The sequence below is a fragment of the Lithobates pipiens genome, unplaced genomic scaffold (assembly GCF_037356315.1).
Source record: "Lithobates pipiens isolate NorthernLeopardFrog02 unplaced genomic scaffold, aLitPip1_a1.2 Scaffold_35, whole genome shotgun sequence".
Lineage (NCBI taxonomy): Eukaryota > Metazoa > Chordata > Amphibia > Anura > Ranidae > Lithobates > Lithobates pipiens.
This window is the reverse complement of record NW_027507811.1, coordinates 26,323,443-26,340,795: the sequence shown is the minus strand read 5'-3', so window position 1 is coordinate 26,340,795 and position 17,353 is coordinate 26,323,443. Positions and strand designations below refer to the sequence as shown.

The 17,353-nt window shown below is 48.6% G+C and overlaps 2 protein-coding genes across 3 annotated transcripts in view; one reads left to right on the top strand and one right to left on the bottom strand.

Annotated features, from left to right (window-relative positions):
• The window catches only part of LOC143956160 (uncharacterized), a 482,654-nt gene that overhangs the window by 350,482 nt on the left and 114,819 nt on the right, over window positions 1-17,353 (bottom strand). The window lies entirely within an intron of this gene.
• The window catches only part of LOC143956158 (uncharacterized), a 58,063-nt gene continuing 40,717 nt past the window's right edge, over window positions 8-17,353 (top strand). The window contains exon 1 of one of the 2 annotated variants that reach the window (XM_077466262.1): window positions 8-723. The gene's annotated coding sequence lies outside the window, so the exon portion shown is untranslated. Of the gene's footprint in view, window positions 724-12,914; window positions 13,106-17,353 lie in introns of those variants that run through there. The other variant, XM_077466263.1, reaches the window with a different exon arrangement.

The following is a 17,353-nucleotide window of genomic DNA, read 5'->3' as shown; positions in this document are numbered from 1 at the left end:
AAGCCGGAAGTCCCTGTTTGCAACGCACAGAGGCGTAGGCAAAACCCGGAAGCGCGCTGGAACGCAAGCAGAGGCTTTAAATAACCCGGAATTAAAACGTGTCGTTCCCTGCAGGGGCCTTCTGAGCGAAGAGTTAAGAGGAAGATCTGGGTAGGTTGGAATTTGGTTGCCTGGGTGATTGGAGCAAAGGGCACATCGCTGGTTCAACCTGCTCTTCTGGAATCTTTGTTCAACTCTGTACAGGGATGGGTGGGGGGGGGGGGTATCATTATCTCGTCGCCATAAACCTTTGCGGCTGAGGGCGACGCCGCTGCGCTGAGCCTTGGTCATCCGGGGACTACCATTGGGTGTATGGGGTCGCCTTCTTTCGCCCCACGCCGAAGAATTAGCACCCATCAACTGCTTCTGCAATCACCTGGGGCTCCTCAACGCGAAGCTGTGCTTTACCTGTAGTCAGTAAGGCGACAGGTTCTCTTTATAGCAGGTGCCGCAGACCCATTCGTGGTCATTTACCGTGGAGTTATCCAACCAATGTCTGTGCTTCCTGGAGGCGGAACTTTGGTTAAAGAGAATGGTGACATCACAGTTTGGAATTTGGAAAGAACCGTGAAGTCCGTGTTGTAATTTTGACTTTCGAGGCGACAGAACTTTGTATTTCCAACACCAAATGAACGCTGCATGAGAATGCCTAGGACTGGGCATACATGGCTGCCCCCTGTGTAGGTAAGTAGCTACGTCCTATCCATGGGAACAAGGGTTGTAAATAAATACAGTAGTTCCCCTTTAAGGGGTTGACGTAGCCCCTCCTACTGCTGACCCCTTAACACCAGAGGCGGTCTTGGGCTTGCTGATCATATGATCACTTATTGGCTGTCAGAGTGACCATGTGTTCAGGAGCAAATCCTCCTGGCTTGTCACGGTCAAGGGTCAGGCTTGGAGACCAGCAGCTATAGCAGTTGAAAAGCTCCCACAGACCAGCAGGCTAAATACACGAGAAGGTCACCCTCGTAGATGGTACAGAGTAACTGGTGTTCACCAGAGCTACTGATGGTGGGGGTGGGTTTTGTTGCACATTAGTACCAGGTCGCGGTCCTCGGGATTGCCCCAACAGAAGGTTAGTGAGCCGGGGTCCAGGAGCAGGTAGGGTTTAAGCAGAAGCGTAGTTGAGGGACAAGCCGAAGGTTGGTAACAAGTGGTTGCAGGTTGGTTTTAAGCAGAAGCGTAGTCGAGGAACAAGCCAAAGTCGGTAACGAGGGGTAGTGGAGATATGGATAGCAGCAGGACTGACGAGCAAGATATTGGCTTGAGTGAGCACAATAAGCTGGCAAACAGGAAGTGCAAAGGCAGGAAGTTCATTGGAGAGGCAAAGGGTTCAACGTTCAATAGAAATAAGTTTCAAGGCAAGATCATTCACGGAATTGTCCAGGGCACTGTCCAACATCATGGATGGCTCAGCAAGAAGAGACCTCGCCAGACACAGCAGAGGTTGCAGGTTCAGACCCAGGTTCTGGCACAGCTGTTGATTGGCAATGATGAGTGTGCAGTCACAGTACTAGGGGTGCTGAGTAGGAATGAACTTGTGTTTGCTTAACACCCAGAAGTCAATAATTTCTGGGCCAATAAGCTACAGGCTTGGGGTTCCCCACCCCGCAGCTGACGTACACAAAGGGGCGGGGTTGGTTGTGACATTGTTGACCTAATGTGGCGACATAGTGAACCAAAACAAAAATAACCAATGCCGCTGGGTCCTCTTTTATGGCAAACCGCTAGGCGTGCAGGCAAGGACGGAGCTTGTCTCTGTTCCAAGTGTCAACATGAGACGAAAGGAGGTTTTCTGAGCCGCACATATTGGGAAAAACCTGTGCTTAGGCGTATGACAGCTTCAGCCTTGGCTCCAGCCAGGCCACACCCCCAACATATTTTGCTCCGCCCCCAGAGCTTAGTCATTGGGCTCTTTCCCATGTATGTGGCCAGCGGAAAGAGGTTTAAAGGGAACTTAAAGTGTTTTTGTATATATATAATCTTATTTATGGTCAGAAAAAAAAAAAAAAGCAAAAATGCATATAGTTCCATACCTTGGCACCTTTTTTACACAGTTACTGGGCTAATCTTAACTGCTTTGCTGGGGGGAAAAAAAAAACAAGTTCAGTACAGAGCAGCTGCAAAGTTGAATCTATTGATTACACAAACAACTGAATGAGTTGGAGAAATAACTCCCTGACCAGGCTCCATACAGTTTTAACTAAAGAGAGATGGTCTGAAAGGAAACAGCTGCTGCTATGCTTAGAACTATAACCGTGTCATGTCTGTACCCTCTATATACTGTACTGTGTATTTAAGATTTTACAGAAATAGTAATTTAAATGTCAGTCCAATCCATGGGGATGTTCCCCATGACTAAACGCTGTGGGCAGATCGAAACCCGTTGAAGAGGATGTGCCCTAGCTGAAGCCCAAGCTGAAGGTGTCATACACCTAAGCACAAGGTCTTGCAAAGATGTGCAGCTCAAAGGACTTTCCTTCTACCCTTGTTAATAAGGCCACATAGCCATAATCGGGCAAGGTCTTTGTCCCTAACCCAGACATTGATCAGCCAGAACATCACCACCCACCATAACTCACTGAGGCATGGACCCTAGTTGACCACTAAGGGTATGCTGTGATATTTGGCACCAAGCCATCAGCAGCAGATCCTTACAGTCCTGTAAGTTGGAAGGTGGGGCCTCCATGGATCAGGCTTATTTTTCCAGCACATCCCATAGATGTTCAATTGGATTGAGTTCTGGAGAATTTGGAGGCCGAGTCGACAGCTCAAACTTTTCTTAAATTCATCAGACCAGGCCACCTTCTTCCATTGCTCCATGGTCCAGTTCTGATGCTTATACGTTCCCATTGTAGGAGCTTTTGACTGTGGACACAGGTTAGCATATTCGTATGAAAATTCTTAGATAAGATTTTGGAAAGAAAGTTCTTTCGAAATTCGGCACGTGTATGGCTGGCATTACACTAACCGGTCTATGGCTACACAGCCCCATACACCGCAAACTGCGATGCTCTGTGTGTTCTAAAACCTTTCTATCGGAACCAGCATTAATGTTCAGCAATTTGAGCTACAGCAGCTCTTCTATTTAATTGGACAACATAAAGGCCAGCCTTCCCTCCTCAAATGCATTCATGAGCCTTGGCTGCCCATGACCCTGTTGCCGGTTTTCCTTCCTTGGACCACTTTGGTCGGTCCTGACCACTGCAGACCAGGAACTTCTCAGAAGGTCTACAGTTTTGGAGAGGATCTGACCCAGCCGTCTAGACATCACAATTTGGCCCCGTGTCAAAGGTCCCTCATGGATTCTCCCATTTGAGTTGTGGCTCTCTGCAGCTCCTCTATAGCTACCACACACCTCTTGGCTGCTTCTCTGATTAAAGCTCTCCTTGCCCGGCCTGTCAGTTTAGGTGGACGGCCATGTCTTGGTAGGTTTGCAGTTGTGCCATACTCTTTCCATTTTTGGATGATGGATTGAACAGAGCTCCGTGAGATGTTCAAAGCTTGGGGTATTTTTTTTATAAGCTAACCCTGCTTTAAACTTCTCCACAACTTTATCCCTGACCTGTCTGGTGTGTCCCTTGGCCTTCATGATGTTGTTTGTTCACTAAGGTTCTTTACCAAACTTCTGAGGACTTCATAAAACAGCTGTATTTATACTGAGATTATATTACACACAGATGGACTCTATTTACTAATTAGGTGACTTCTGGAGGCAATTGGTTTCACTAGATTTTGGTTAGGGGTATCAGAGTAATGGGGGCTAAATACAAATGTACGCCACACCTTTCATATATTTATTTATAAAAAAACTTGAAAACCATTTATCGCTTTCCTTCAACTTCACAATTAAGTGCTACTTTGTGTTGATCTATTGCATAAAATCCCAATAAAATACATTTATGTTTTTGGTTGTAACAAGGTGTATGAATAATTTTTCAAGGCACTGTATGACTTAGCATGGTGTTAAAGCCCACCACTGTGCTGCCATATATATATTTTTGGCCAGTGGAAACCGGTTAAAGGGATATGAATTTTTTTTTATTTACGGTCAGGGTTGAAAAAAAAGTGCATGCAATTCCATATTTATAATTTCCCGCCAGCAGGGGGAGCCATTGGCACCTTTTAATACATTTACTGGGCTAATCATAACTGCTTTGCTGAAGAAAAAAAAGCAAGCTCTTCACAGAGCACCTGAAAAGTTGAAGTTTAGATTACACAAACAGCTGGCTGAGTTAGAGCAATGACTCCTTGACCAGGCTCCACACAGTTTCAATAAGAAAGAGATGTTCTGAAAGGAAACAGCTGCTGCCGTGCCTAGTCAACGTCTGCACCCTCCCTTTAGTGTGTGTTTAAGATTTTACATAAATAGTAATAGTTTTATAATTTTTGGAATAAAATAAAACAGATCCCAAGCCATTATGAATTCCCTTCAGAGACACCTCTCATATGGGAAAGGGGGGGGGGGGGGGGTACTGACTTTCTTAAAATGTTACTCGCCTGGCTGTCTGATTTTCCTGCTTCCATAGTTTGTGGTGTACAGTAAGGCCCCACACTAGTGGCAAGTACTGACAGGCCTCTAAAAAGAGATCTGTGGTTGGATTGCTTTTTAGAGGCATTTGGCAGTGTCATGGTTTTGCAATAGTTTGCTTACCTGTTTCCATGTGTTCATCTCTAGAGACCAGCCGACCCTCACCTGACTGCTTTTGTAATCCATCCCCTGGCATGACTCCACCCTAGCTCCTATCAGAGAGCTCTATATTAACCTGTGCACTGCAGGCCATCCCTGCTGATCAACCTTTGTGTGTTAGCTTCCTGTTACCTGCCGGGTGCGCATCTGTTGTTCCGTTACCGACTTTGGCGTGTCCTTGACTATCCCTGTTTGCCTGTGATCCTGACCTGTTGGCGTGTCCCTGTCTATTCTTGTCTGCTTGTGGCCCCGACCTTGGCTTTGTCCCTCACCATCCCTATCCTCCTGTTGCCTACTGTGGGTGTGAGCTGGGGGACCCTGGGGGTCGCGACCTGGAGCCAGTTGCAGCCAAGTCCATCCTCAAATATCACCGTCACCTTCTCATCTTCTCCTTTCCGTGTTGCTTCATGTCGGTGCTTCCTCTCGTTCAATCTCAGCACATCTGGATTCCGGAGCCGCTGCCAATTTCATGGATTGGGAAACTGCATCTGCATCCTCCATTAAACTTACCCTTTTGCCCCTTACAACGCCATTGGTGGTCTTGGCGATTGATGGCACTGTTCTCCAAGGGGGCCCTATCCGCTTCCAGACTCTTCCTGTTAAGATGTCAGTAGGGACACTCCACCAGGAGTGGATATCCTTCCTTGTCTTACCTAAGGCTTCATCTCCTATAATATTAGGTCTTCCTTGGTTACGGCTCCATTCTCCACACATCGACTGGTCTGCTGGACAGATCCTGGCTTGGGGTTCCTCCTGTTCCTCTTCCTGCCTACTCAAGGGTACCCCAAAAGAGAAACTTCCTGTTACCACCATCCCAGTATCTTCTGCTATTCCCGCTGTATATAGCGATCTCTGGGATGCGTACTGCAATAGTTGGACTGATGCACTCTCTAGGTCATGTGGTACTCTGGATGAGGGGCCCACCTATGTACCTGAGTCCATCATAAACTCCAGTTCGCATAACTATTTACCTTTGCCTGTCCCTAATCTCCCTTGGACGCACAGCCAGGATAACTTGTCTGCAAGTTCCACAGTTGCTATGCCCTGTGATGCGATTGAGATGGTCGCTACACCTGACAATACTATTCAGTCGGCCTCTGCACCAGTTATGCCAGTCCAGCCCATGCCCAATGAGCTTCCTGCTTCTTGTTCAGGACCTTCTGTGACCTGGCCTCACCCTACTGCTACCATGTCACCTTCTAACCAACCTGACCTCAGGGATCCTCTGACCTCTGCCCAGTCTGGTGGTCCTGTTCTGGATGCCCAGCTCATCTTTAAGGGTCTGGGAGACCCTGCTCAGGCTCATGAGCTTCTCATGCCCTTACCCATTCCTAAAAAGCCTTTAGTCCTCAAGTCCTCTCGTCCTCTCCCTACCTCGGTTCCAGTCTCTGAGGATAATGTAAAATACAAGGTTAGTCAAGTTAAGGATTCCCGTCTCCGTAAAGGCATTCTTCAGTAACTTGTACATTGGAAAGGGTTTGGCCCTGAGGAGAGGTCTTGGATCACTGCATCTGAGGTCTTTGCTCCTAGTCTGTTGAGGAGGTTCCATCTGGAGTTTCCCTTTAAGCCTGGACCCAGGCGGGGGAGGGGGAGGCCTCGTCAGAGGGAGGGTACTGTCATGGTTTTGCAATAGTTTGCTTACCTGTTTCCATGTGTTCATCTCTAGAGACCAGCCGACCCTCACCTGACTGCTTTTGTAATCCATCCTCTGGCATGACTCCACCCTAGCTCCTATCAGAGAGCTCTATATTAACCTGTGCACTGCAGGCCATCCCTGCTGATCAACCTTTGTGTGTTAGCTTCCTGTTACCTGCCGTGTGCTTGTCTGTTGTTCCGTTACAGACTTTGGCGTGTCTTTGACTATCCCTGTTTGCCTGTGATCCTGACCTGTTGGCGTGTCCCTGTCTATTCCTGTCTGCTTGTGGCCCTGACCTTGGCTTTGTTCCTCACTATCCCTATCCTCCTGTTGCCTACTGTGGGTGTGAGCTGGGGGACCCTGGGGGTTGCGACCTGGAGCCAATTGCAGCCAAGTCCATCCTCACCACTAGAGGCGCTGGTGAACACCTGCTGGCTCTTAGACTCCGCGCCCCAGGGAATCTTACGCTCTAACCCCAGTGGGATCTTTCTCCCGTCTGCAGCAGTCAGCCGTAGGGTCCACAACCTTGCGGTGCACTCCTGATCCCTACGGTGTGCATCTGTCACCTCGCCTCAAGGTGACCTGACAGGCAGGCTTGTTGGGATTTGTTTTTACCATAAATATGTTGCAGAATACATTTTTTTAATGTTTTTTTTGGATATGTTTTATATCAGAAAGTAGAAAATATCATTTTTATTTTTTTTTCAAAATGTCTTTTTTTTTTTTTTTTTTTTTCATGTATATAATAAAAATAAATAAAAACACAGTGTTGATCAGATGCCACCAAATTAAAGCTTATTTGTGGGGGGGGGGGGGGAATTATATACATTTCATTTATGTATAGCGTTACATGACTGCACGATTGTCAGTTAAATTAAGGCAGTATTGCAAAAAAAATTGCCTGGCCATGAAGGGGGGCAAAGGTCAAGGGTTAGGCTTGGCCCCTTAGTTCAAGTAAAGGTGAAGGTCAAGTGGTTAAAAACATCCTAAAGGTAGCAAAATACATAGTGGCCTAAATGTATGAAGAAACGTTTTTTTGTTTTTTATGTTTTTATTGGCTATGTTTTATATCAGAGTGTAGAAAATATTGTGTATGTTTTTTTTTTTTTTCAAGATTTATGGTCTTTTTTTTGCTTGCTGTGAGGGGAAAGAAGTGTTTGATTTTGTAGGTTTGCCCACTGACATAGAAATGGTCGGTCTATAATTTTAATGGTCGGTTTATTTTAACAGTGAGAGACAACAAAAATATCCCCAAAAAAAGGCATTTCAAAACAATTATAAATTTATTTGCATTTTTAATGAGTGAAATAAGTATTTGACCCCTTCGCAAAACATGACTTAGTACTTGGTGGCAAAACCCTTGGTGGCAATCACAGAGGTCACACGTCTCTTGTAGGTGGCCACCAGGTTTGCACACATCTCAGGAGGGATTTTGTCCCACTCCTCTTTGCAAATCCTCTCCAAGTCATTAAGGTTTTGAGGCTGACGTTTGGTAACTCGAACCTTCAGCTTCCTCCACATAGTTTTTATGGGATTAAGGTCTGGAGATTGGCTAGGCCACTCCGGGGCCTTAATGTGCTTCTTCTTGAACCATTTCTTTGTTGCCTTGGCCATGTGTTTTGGGTCCTTGTCATACTGGAATACCCACCCATAACCCATTTTCAATGCCCAGGCATTGAAAGCGGAGGTTCTCGCCCAAGATTTGATGGTACGTCCGTCCACCATGAAGTGGTCCTGTCTCCTTAGCAGAAAAACACCCTCAAAGCATAATATTTTTACCTCCATGTTTAACTGTGGGGATGGTGTTCTTGGGGTCATGGGCAGCATTCCTCCTCCTCCAAACATGGCGAATCGAGTTGATGCTAAAGAGCTTGATTTTGGTCTCATCTGACCACAAAACTTTCACCAGTTCTCCTCTAAATCATTCAGATGTTCATTAGAAAGCTTCAGTTGGGTCTGTACATGTGCTTTCTTGAGCAGGGGGACCTTGCGGGGTGCTGCAGGATTTCAGTCCCTCAAGGCGTACTGTATTACCAATTATTTTGTTGGTGACTATGGTTCCCAGCTGCCTTGAGATCATTGACAAGATTCTCCCGTGTAGTTCTGGGCTGACTCCTCACCGTTCTCATGATCACTGAAACTCCACGAGGTGAGATCTTGCATGGAGCCCCAGACCAAGGGAGATTGGCAGTTAGATGGTGAGATTTTTCGCAAATGGAAGAAACACAAACTGTTGTCACCCTCTCTCCAAGCTGCTTGGTGATGGTCTTGTTGCTCATTCCAGCCTTGTGTAGGTCTACAATCTTTTCCCTGACATCCTTGGACAGCTCTTTGGTCTTGGCCTTGGCCATGGTCTTTGGCCTTGGCCTTTGCCATGGTCTTTGGTCTTGGCCTTGGCCATGGTCTTTGGTCTTGGCCTTGGCCATGGTCTTTGGTCTTGGCCTTGGCCATGGTCTTTGGTCTTGGCCTTGGCCATGGTCTTTGGTCTTGGCCTTGGCCATGGTCTTTGGTCTTTGGTCTTGGCCATGGTGGAGAGATTGGAATCGGATTGCTTTTGTGGACAGGTGTCTTTTATATAGGTAACAAGCTGAGTTTCGGAGCACTCGCAGCTCATTAAATGTATAAAAGACACCTGGGAGCCAGAAATCTTGCTGATTGATAGGAGATCAAATACTTATTTCACTCATCAAAATGCAAATCAATTTAGATGTTTTTGAAATGCATTTTTCTGGATATTTTTTCTTTTGTTCTGTCTCTCACTGTTAAATTAAACCTACCATTAAAATTATAGACCAATCGTTTCTTTGTCAAACGTACAAAATCAGCAGGGGAATCAAATACTTTTTGCCCTCAATGTGTATATATAATAAAAAACGCAGAGGTGGTCAAATACCACCAAAAGAAAGCTCTATTTGTGGGGAAAAATGATACGAAATTAATTTGGGTACATCGTTGTAAAGTAGCGCAGTGCAAAAAAATGGCCTGGTCATGAAGGGGGTAAAATTTTTCAGAGCTGAAGTGGTTAAAAAATTGAGCCTGCGCTAATTTTTTGCATTAGGCAGTCCATTGAAATGAATAAGCTTCCCAAAACACAATGGAATGCGCAAAAAAATTACGAGCGTGCTTGGTGTGAAGAAGCCCTCAATTGTCACGTGCGTGTTCCGATTCGGAGGTATGGATGGTGGACACAGCCAAGCAATTGGGAATTTTCAGTTGGAGCCAAGCAACGGCCTCTCCCGTGTTCAGGTGTACTTCGAACTTTATACCTGCTTGAAAACTGAGACGTTGAGGCGTGGGTGGCTGTAGGGTGTGGAAACTTGTTTTTCTACATCGCGGGGGAAAGGTGCGGCGATATGAGAGTCCACTGATCCCAGTGTTATTTGACTCAACTTTCTGCATTGTGGGTCATTTGTTTTCAGGTCTAACTAATATACCGGGATCTCGGATCAGACTAGAGCCAGAGGATGTGCACACGATCAATCCTGGTTACCCATAGACTGGTAGATGTTTCGTGATCTGTAATTGGATCAGATTAAAGACGAGTAGATATTTAGGAATCTGGAATTTATACCAGGATCTCAGATTGGACTAGAGCCCAGGACTGTGTACACAATGGCTCTGTTTACCCATAGTTAGATAAACGATATTTCCAAAAGTATTGAGACACCTGCCTTTACACGCACATGAACTTTAATGCCATTCAAGTCTTCGTCCGTAGGGTTTAATATTGAGTTGGCCCACCCTTTGCAGCTATAACAGCTTCAACTCTTCTGGGAAGTAATATCCAAATATCACCCAAATCGTCCCTTCCGTTCTTCTCAAGACCTCCTACTCTCAAGCTCTCTCGTCTCCTCCTCCCATGCTCGTCTCCAGGATTTCTCCAGAGCCTCTCCAATCCTCTGGAACTCGCTACCTCCACTGGTCCGGCTATCCCCTACTCTTGTTACCTTCAGGCGATCCCTAAAAACTCGTCTGTTCAGGGAAGCCTATCACGTCTCAAACTAATCTCCTACCACTTCCATAAGCTCATTTCCGACAGTTATAACCTTTAGTACCACCTGCCGCAACCTATTAGATTGTAAACTCTTCTGAGCAGGGCCCTCTTAATCCTCTTGTATTTTAATGTAATGTAACTGTATTGTCTCCTTTTTATATTGTAAAGCGCTGCGTAAATTGCTGGCGCTATATAAATCCTGAATAATAATAATAATAAGTCTTTACATTAGGTTTAGGAGTGTGTCTATGGGAATGTTTGACCATTCTTCCAGAAGCACATTTGTGAGGTCAGGCACTGATGGTGGACAAGAAGGCCTGGTTCGCAGTCTCTGCTCAAATTCATCCCAAAGATGTTCTATCGGGTTGAGGTCAGGACTCAAGTTCCTCCACCCCAACTTTCTCATCCATGTCTTTATGGACCTTGCTGTGTGCACTGGTACGCAGTCATGTTCGAACAGGAAGGGGCCTTCCGCAAACTGTTCTCTTAAAGTCGGGAGCATGAAATTGTCCTAAATGTCTTAGTGTGCTGAGGTCTTAAGAGTTCCCTTCACTGGAACTAAAGGGCCAAGCCCAACCCCTGAAAAACAACCCCACACCATAATCCTTCCTCCACCAAATGATTTGGACCACTGCACAAAGCCAGGTCCTCAAAGACATGGATGAGCGAGTTTGGAGTGGAGTAACTTGACTGGCCTACACAAAGTCCTGACCTCAACTCAACAGAACACCCTGGGGATGAATTCAAGCGGAGACTACGAGCCTGGCCTTCTCGTCCAACATTGGTGTCTGACCTCACAAATGCACTTCTTGAAGAATGGTCCAACATTCCCATAGACACGCTCCTCAATCTTGTGGACAGCCTTCCGAGAAGAGTTAAAACTGTTATAACTGCAAAGGGTGGGCCAACTCAATATTGAACCCTACGAACTAAGACTGGGATGCCATTAATGTTCATATGCGTGTAAAGGCAGGCTTTCCAATATTTTATTTAGGTATCTGGAATTATACCGGGATCTCAGATCGAACTAAAGACCTAGACTGTGTAGACGATCGCTCTGTTTAACCATGGACAGATAGATATTTAGGAATCTGAAATTATACTGGGGTCTCAGATCAGACTAGACCCCTAGACTGTGTTTGCTCTGTTTACCTGATGCTTAAGGATCTCTAATTACAGTGGCAAAAATTGTGGTGTATTGTGTAACCAATGGTTTGGTTACTGTGGTCCTAACTGCCTTGAGATCATTCACAAGCTTCTCCCGTGTAGTTCTGGGCTGATCCCTCACTTTTCTCATGATTATCCTTGACCCCAGCCTTTCTCAGCCTTTTCAACAAAGAGGAACCCTTGAAATAGTTCTCCGGTCTCGAGGAACCCCTGCTAAAAAATTTGAAATCTACAACTCATGATACATTCGTGTGATGGTCAGTGGGAAGAATGGTCCTTACACGTGTGGTCATTGGGAAGAATTACCTCCTTACAGGTAGCTAAAAAGATCAATGGTGTCAGTTGGAACTTATCTGAGAGGCAGAAATTGCCCAATGCTGAAGGAACCCCTAGCAACCTTCTGGAGGAACCCTGGTTGAGAATCACTGCTTTACCCCATTAGGCAAAATCTTGCATGGAGCTTCAGACTGAGGGCGATTGATGGTTATTTTGTATTTCTTCCATTTGTGAATAATCGCTCCAACAGTTGTGTCCTTCTGGCCAAGCTTCTTGCTGATGGTCTCGTAGCCCATTCCAGCTTTGTGTAGGTCAACAATCTTGTCCTGGACGTCCTTTGACATCTCTTTGGTCTTGCCCATGATGGTGAGGTTTGAATGAGATTCTGTGGACAGTTGTCTTTTATACACATAACGAGTTGTGGTTGGGAGCACCTTCTTACATTGAGAGGACTAATCTGTGTACCACATGAGCACCTACTGTAGCCAGGATTATTGATTGGTTGGTAAGGGATCAAATATTTTATTCGCTGAACTGCAACTCCATTTATAGCATTTGTTTTATGTGTTTTTTCTGGGTTTTTGGTTCATATTCTGTCTCGATCATTTAAAATGCACCCATGATAAAAATAAATAAAGACCCTTCGTTATTTTGTAGGTGGGCAAACTTACAAAATCTGCAGAGGATCAAATAATTCTTCTCCGACCTCACTGCATATGGGGGGCTGAGATCAGACTAGAGACCGAGCCTGTGCACACAATCGCTGTGCCTACCCATAGACGGGCAGAGGGTTCAACTGGCCATACACTAGTAGAATTGTGTATAAAAATTAGTTGTTTTAGGAACATTCGTTCGTTTTTTTTTTATAATCATCGGTGGAGATCAAATCAATGTTCTAATAGCGTATGCCCTAAAGGTACTACACAGGAATGTGCAAAAAAATAAGTGCGCTGCTCCGATGCATCTTATCGTGTGAACGAGCCCTAACTAGTTCTAAAAAATGTTCCCTCCTCCTCCTCCTCCTCCTCCTGCCCATCCTGCTTAACAAAAAAAAAAAAAATCTGAATACTTTTGTGTTTTCCTATCCAGTCACATGATCTCACAGTTCCGACTCCCCTGTGTCACAGAGCACTCAACAAGGGCTGCGAATTGTAAAAACGACTGGGAATTCAGGGAGCCACATTGTCACCCATAGGCTCCCATGGCCCAGCTGCTCCCTCCTCTCCCCTGCAGCCACCACTCGCTGAGACAGGGAGGCCAGAGCTGTAGGATCACATGACTGGATCAGACTTTAAATAAAAAGGTAAGTACACAGATTTTTTTTTTTTCAGATTTTTTTACACTATCTATTCTTAAAAATCCCCCCCCCCACCCACCCACCCACCTCCTACTTATCCTAAGAATAGATAGTGTCCACTTTAAAAGCTTAAGAAATGTTGACCTCCTTTCAAAGGCGTTGAAACATGTACACCTGCCCTCTATGCATAGCGCACTCCTGAACCCTGCTCCCTGTACTTGGCATGCGCCTGAACCCTGTACTCTGTACTTAGCATGCACCTGAACCCCGCACTCTGTACTTAGCGTACGCTTGTATCCCACACTCTGTACTTAGCGCACGCCTGACCCCCGCACTCTGTGCTTAGCGCACGTCTGAACCCCGCACTCTGTACTTGGCGCACGCCTGAACCCCCCACTCTGTACTTGGCGCACGCCTGAACCCCCCACTCTGTACTTGGCGCACGCCTGAACCCCCCACTCTGTGCTTGGCGCACGCCTGAACCCCCCACTCTGTGCTTGGCGCACGCCTGAACCCCCCACTCTGTGCTTGGCGCACGCCTGAACCCCCCACTCTGTGCTTGGCGCACGCCTGAACCCCGCACTCTGTACTTGGCGCGCGCCTGAACCCCGCACTCTGTACTTGGCGCGCGCCTGAACCCCGCACTCTGTACTTAGCACACGCCTCAACCTTGCACTCTGTACCTAGCACACGCCTCAACCCTGCACTCTGCACTTAGCGCACACCTGGATCCAGCACTCTTTACGTACCGCACGCCTAAACCCCGCACTCTGTACTTGGCGCGCGCCTGAACCCCGCACTCTGTACTTGGCGCGCGCCTGAACCCCGCACTCTGTACTTGGCGCACGCCTGAACCCCGCAATCTGTACTTGGCGCGCGCCTGAACCCCGCACTCTGTACTTGGCGCACGCCTGAACCCCCCACTCTGTACTTGGCGCACGCCTGAACCCCCCACTCTGTACTTGACGCACGCCTGAACCCTCCACTCTGTGCTTGGCGCGCGCCTGAACCCCCCACTCTGTACTTGGCGCGCGCCTGAACCCCCCACTCTGTACTTGGCGCGTGCCTGAACCCCCCACTCTGTACTTGGCGCGCGCCTGAACCCCGCACTCTGTACTTGGCGCGCGCCTGAACCCCGCACTCTGTACTTGGCGCGCGCCTGAACCCCGCACTCTGTACTTGGCGCGCGCCTGAACCCCGCACTCTGTACTTGGCGCGCGCCTGAACCCCGCACTCTGTACTTGGCGCGCGCCTGAACCCCGCACTCTGTACTTGGCGCGCGCCTGAACCCCGCACTCTGTACTTGCCGCTCGCCTGAACCCCGCACTCTGTACTTGGCTCGCGCCTGAACCTTGCACTCTGTACTTGGCGCACGCCTGAACCCCGCACTCTGTACTTGGCGCACGCCTGAACCTTGCACTCTGTACTTAGCACACGCCTCAACCCTGCACTCTGTGCTTGGCGCACGCCTGGATCCAGCACTCTGTACTTGGCGCGCGCCTGAACCCCGCACTCTGTACTTGGCGCGCGCCTGAACCCCGCACTCTGTACTTGGCGCGCGCCTGAACCCCGCACTCTGTACTTGGCGCGCCTGAACCCCGCACTCTGTACTTGGCGCACGCCTGAACCCCGCACTCTGTACTTGGCGCGCGCCTGAACCCCGCACTCTGTACTTGGCGCGCGCCTGAACCCCGCACTCTGTACTTGCCGCTCGCCTGAACCCCGCCCTCTGTACTTGGCTCGCGCCTGAACCTTGCACTCTGTACTTGGCGCACGCCTGAACCCCGCACTCTGTACTTGGCGCACGCCTGAACCTTGCACTCTGTACTTAGCACACGCCTCAACCCTGCACTCTGTGCTTGGCGCACGCCTGGATCCAGCACTCTGTACTTGGCGCGCGCCTGAACCCCGCACTCTGTACTTGGCGCGCGCCTGAACCCCGCACTCTGTACTTGGCGCGCGCCTGAACCCCGCACTCTGTACTTGGCGCGCGCCTGAACCCCGCACTCTGTACTTGGCGCGCCTGAACCCCGCACTCTGTACTTGGCGCACGCCTGAACCCCGCACTCTGTACTTGGCGCACGCCTGAACCCCGCACTCTGTACTTGGCGCACGCCTGAACCCCGCACTCTGTACTTGGCGCGCGCCGGAACCCCGCACTCTGTACTTGGCGCGCGCTGGAACCCCGCACTCTGTACTTGGCGCGCGCCTGAACCCCGCACTCTGTACTTGGCGCGCGCCTGAACCCCGAACTCTGTACTTGGCGCGCGCCTGAACCCCGAACTCTGTACTTAGCACACGCCTGAACCCTGCACTCTGCACTTAGCGCATGCCTGGATCCAGCACTCTTTACGTACCGCACGCCTGAACCCCGCACTCTGTACTTGGCGCGTGCCGGAACCCCGCACTCTGTACTTGGCGCGTGCCGGAACCCCGCACTCTGTACTTGGCGCGTGCCGGAACCCCGCACTCTGTACTTGGCGCGTGCCGGAACCCCGCACTCTGTACTTGGCGCGTGGCGGAACCCCGCACTCTGTACTTGGCGCGCGCCGGAACCCCGCACTCTGTACTTGGCGCGCGCCGGAACCCCGCACTCTGTACTTGGCGCGCGCCGGAACCCCGCACTCTGTACTTGGCGCGCCGGAACCCCGCACTCTGTACTTGGCGCGCGCCGGAACCCCGCACTCTGTACTTGGCGCGCGCCTGAACCCCGCACTCTGTACTTGGCGCGCGCCTGAACCTCGCACTCTGTTCTTAGCACACGCCTAAACCCCAAAATTTTCACTTAGCACATGCCTGAACTAATCTATACTTAGTGTACACCTGAACCCCGCACTCTGTACGTAGCGCACCTGTGAACCTCGCACTCTTTACTTAGCGCACGCCTGAACCCTGCACTCTGTACTTAGTCTACTCCTTGACACCACACTTTTTAGCACACACCTGAACCTCCCACGCCTATACTTAACGCACGCCTGAACCCTGCACACTTAACACACACCTGAACCCTGCACTCTGTGCTTAGTGCACACCTGAACACCATACTCTGTATGTAGTGCATGCCTGGATCCCGCACTCTTTGCATAGCGCATGCCTGGATCCCGCAATCTTTGTATAGCGCACGCCTGAACCCCACACTTTGTACTTAGCGCACGCCTGAACCCCACGCTCTGTACTTGGCGCACGCCTGAACCCCACACTCTGTACTTGGCGCACGCCTGAACCCCACGCTCTGTACTTGGCGCACGCCTGAACCCCACGCTCTGTACTTGGTGCACGCCTGAACCCCACGCTCTGTACTTGGCGCACGCCTGAACCCCACGCTCTGTACTTGGCGCACGCCTGAACCCCACGCTCTGTACTTGGCGCACGCCTGAACCCCACACTCTTTACATAGCACACTCCTGAACCCCTCACTCTGTATGGCGCACGCCTGATAGTTAATGCCCATAATCCCCATTTGAAATTGCATGCTCACCCTGAGGGGGGGGGGCGGTTTGAGGATTCAGCGGTTACACTGAACCCTCCCTAATTAAGTCCTGAGTATTAATTGGTTCCAGTTTCCAAGATACAGCTTCAGGTCAAAATTGCAGTGAAAATAATTCTAAATTACGAGGGGGATGTGCGATTATGCTCCATAACTTTTCTGCAAATCATTAGGAATGCATCTTTTTATTGATACCAATAATTTAACTTTCCAGTCATTTATTGGTTTTTGGTGTAATATTTTCATGCTCCCTCCACACCATTGGGACTGCGAAAGGCACGGGCTTGTTCTTCTTGTTTAGCCAATGACGCAGATAAGTTGCACATGTAATGCAACAATAATGAGGGGCCCAACTCTTCTGATCCCTGATTGCATCCAAAATATAGGTGATATGTAATTTTTTGCCACTGTGCATCATCGTACACATTTGAGATGCAACTGTAGCAGAAGTTATCTGTTGTGTACACCGTTTTGGGGAGTGGCGGTCCATCCATTAGGGGCACCTGGGCGCTGCCCTCTCTTTCCACGCCACCCCCTATAGCAGCCTTTCTCAACCTTTTCAACACAGAGGAACCCTTGAAATAGTTCTCCTTTTTCGGGGAACCCCTTCTAAAAATTAGAAGTCTACAACTCATGATACATTAGTGTGATGGTCAGTTGGAAGAATGGTCCTTACACTTGTGGTCATTGGGAAGAGCAACCTACTTACAGGTAGCTAAAAAGATCAATGGTGTGAGTGGGAACTTATCTGAGAGGCAGAAATTGCC